Source organism: Notolabrus celidotus, chromosome 5, assembly GCF_009762535.1.
Source record: "Notolabrus celidotus isolate fNotCel1 chromosome 5, fNotCel1.pri, whole genome shotgun sequence".
Classification (NCBI taxonomy): Eukaryota; Metazoa; Chordata; class Actinopteri; order Labriformes; family Labridae; genus Notolabrus; species Notolabrus celidotus.
This window is the reverse complement of record NC_048276.1, coordinates 29,373,400-29,377,186: the sequence shown is the minus strand read 5'-3', so window position 1 is coordinate 29,377,186 and position 3,787 is coordinate 29,373,400.

Here is a 3,787-nt window from a genome sequence, read left to right as displayed (position 1 = left end):
CTTTGTTGTACTAACTAAGACCTGGCGTCCACATGTCCCCACATTTTGGGTTATATGAACATAATACTTAATTCTACATAAAGTTAGGGTTAGTAGTCACGGAAAGCTAGCATGAATTTGAATGTAGCATATTTGAATGTAGCATATCCTCAGGACTCTGACTAAACCCCCCCCCCCCCCCCCCCCCCCCCCCCCACCCCTTCTTTTTTTTTTTTTTTTTTTAAAAGAGTGGGGTCTGAAAAGTCGCTAAAATAGCTCGAGACACTGCTCATGTCTCACTCAGCGGTAAGAAAACACCAAAACATTATCATAGTGAAAGTTAAAACACAAACAAACATGAAGGCAGAACAGCAGGACGGGATTTGATTGGTTTTATAATTTGGCTCCTAATGGCAGGGATTGGTTGGTGTTTTCCCAGGTTTACTCCAGCTGTAGATAGCGGCTTTTTTTTTTTACCTCTTTTACTTCTTTTTTTAAGAACACAATATGTATTGATTACCATCGGGAAATAAAGATAATTTTAACCAGTATAACAAAAAGTTTATCTAAATCGGACTACCAACCCGAGCTTTAACTGGGGCCCAATGTACACGAACGAGGACACCTTCACTGCCATCTAGTGGTGTCAGAAGAGTACAACAAACTCCTGGTAAATTTCAGCATGGCAGCAAGCACAAGGGGAAGTTCGAGTGGCCACTCCAAACCCAAACATTGACAAGGTAAGAAGTCCAATCAAATTTCAAGGTTTATTCCATAGACTGTATAAAATATGGACGTTGTATCCGTGACGTCACCCATCTGTTCCTGAGGGCTGTTTTGAAGCCAATCGACGGCGGCAGCCATATTGGAAATGCAGAACTCAACCAGGCAGATAGTGACATAGTGTGAGCCTCCTAGCCAACAGCTGTGTTCCCAACCAGTCACGTCAGTCATGTCCTTATTTGGGCAAAAACTCGTAATCTTAATCTCTTCTGAACCGTCATGTTAGAAAAAAACAGTGTGTGCCATTAGAGAGATTAGCTTCATAGGGCCAAGCCGTTTTTTGAACCAGGCTGTAAACATGTTTATTAATGCTGCAAAGATCGCCTTTTTCCCATTCATTTGTATGTGGTTTCCGGTGTTTCAGCAGCCAGCCTCAAGCGGATTCTCGATGTATTGAAGTTTATAACACTTCCGCATTGGCTTCATCGTTTGAGACCGGAGGTTGCCACTTGGTTTATCTTGTTTAGAAATGCATAAAAGCATTGTGTGCCATGACATGCAAATTTGACAAAAGTTAGCAACAGTAACGATCTACTATGCTGCTAAACATGATGTACACCAAGCACAAAAACATTTCACAGAACGATATAAATTTAACTGAATGTTTTGTGAAATTATTTTTGTTTTGTGAAATTTGTTTTTGTGTTCTGTGAAATATATTTTGCCCTTATGAAATATTTATTATGTTGAAATGCTGAGCATTTCAACATATTGTTAGCATTTCATCATATTGTTATTCCTAAACTTTAAACTTATTATTCCACTTTCCGTTACCGCTTTCAAAGCCTTCAAATTTTGACCGATTTTAACCGTTCAACTTTTCAACTATTCAGCTCCTTCACCTCTTTCAGGCTATATCTTTTCACATATTCAACCCTTACACTTTTTGAATTATTCAACTTTATTTAAACTTTATTTTAACATTGAAACAGATGGGGCAGAATCTTCAAATCCACTTCAACTTATTCAACATCTACAGCTCATAGCTTCAGCATACTTTCACTTATAGACTCCATTCAAACTTTAAACTGTTCACAAGACTTTCAGCTATCTACACTTGTTTCACTTTTTTGATACCTTTCACAGTTTCACAGATTTCACTGTTCAAAATACATAAAATTTCAGCTCTTCCCTCACTTTAACATTGGTGTGTGTGGGGTGGAACTCTGGTGGGCAGAGTGAGAGGTTCAAAACTTAGAGTGGGCAGGCTGGGAAAACAATGGGACATGGCCTCTGAAAAAATTGCCAGAAAATCCACAAATTTCACTTCACATACACAAATAAGACATCAAAGAAAGTCTCTCTGCTCGGCCATCTGCCGTAATGTTAACAATTTCTGGAGGGCAGCAAAAGTTTCACCTTACTTAACTCGCTGCCCTGACTACATTTCTGACTGTACAGACATGAAAAACACATCACTGTGTTCATCAGAGTCTTTGGATGCTCACGGTTTGATCCTTTTTCTGCTATTACGGTTATCGCATAGTGTCGGCATATGTAGACCCTAAATTCCCCAAGAATCCCATTCTTAATCAACTGTCACACAGCAGTTACACAGCTGGTCCTATCACCATGGCAACAATTAGTGACAGTTGGAGACAATGCTGACTCAGATGACCTCATCAGTTCCGACTGACACAAAGACACACGCACACACACACATACACACACATACACACACACACACACACACACACACACACACAGGTGATTCAGATGACCTCATCAGTGAGTGATAAACACAAGCACGCATGCACACACAAACACACACACAGACACGCATGCACACACACACACACAGGTTAGACATTTCCTTAGTTTGTCAAGCAGTTTTATAGGTGTTACTACTTCTACCACTTCTACTTTTTCCACTTCTACATTTTCCACTTCTACTTTTTCCACTCCTTCTACATTTTCCACTTCTACTTTTTCCACTCCTTCTACATTTTCCACTTTCTTTCTTTTTTCCACTCCTTTCACTTCTTCCACTTTTTCCACTTCTTCTACTTCTTCTACTTCTTCTACGTCCACTAATTCAACTACTTCTACTACTCTTCCACATGTTCAGCTGTGTTTCACAGCTTTCAGCCTTCAGCTTCAGCATTTCAACACATTTGCTTTCAGGAAATGCTACCTTTCTAGTTACTATTGGCCTTCAGGGCCACCGTAGAAGGACTTAGTTTTGCTGAAAATGTTAGCAAAAGTGTTAATGTTAGCATGTTTAGAAAATTAGCTTATAGCTAACTATGGTGCAGCTAAAAAGCTGTACATTGTCCCTGTCAAATAAATAACCGATTGATTGATTGATTGATTGATTGATTGATTGATTGATTGATTGATTGATTGATTGATTGATTGATTGATTGATTGATTGATTGATTGAATGAATGGATAAATGAGTGGATAACTGAATGGATAAATGAATAAATCTACATGGAGGTTTGTATTTGATTTTTTTTATGTAGGGTGTTTTACTTTGGGCTTAAATGGTGGAGACAACTCAGACTGGGAAGATTTTTCTACAATGATGATGCCATCCAGCAGGGCCGGCCCGTGGCATAGGCAGTACAGGCAAATGCTAGGGGCACCGGTTGTCCATAGGGGGCACTGCTTGCACCCTAAATGAGTGAGGAAGAAAATTTGAAGATAACAGGAAAAACAATATTGTTTTCTCTAATTTAATTTTGGGTTAAATTGAGGAATGATACCAGTAAACATTTAAAAGCGTGATTCACCATTGGGTTTGTAAAAAAAAAAAAAAAAAAGATTTCCAAATCAGTTTTTGAAGTCCATAAATGTTCATGATTTACTTGTTTTTGTTTTGTTTTTGTTGTTTTCTTTACATTTTGGAAGCTGTCAGCTTAATTAGATAGAAAATGTAGGCTAGGCTTAAATAAGCATTTTACTTCTGGCTATGCATTTTCAGTCATCACTTAATACATTACTGTTGCTTTGTTGAAAGTGTCTGTACTTTGAAAATTTTTGTTTTACATAATGACTGAATAAATGCTAAGACTATTACATT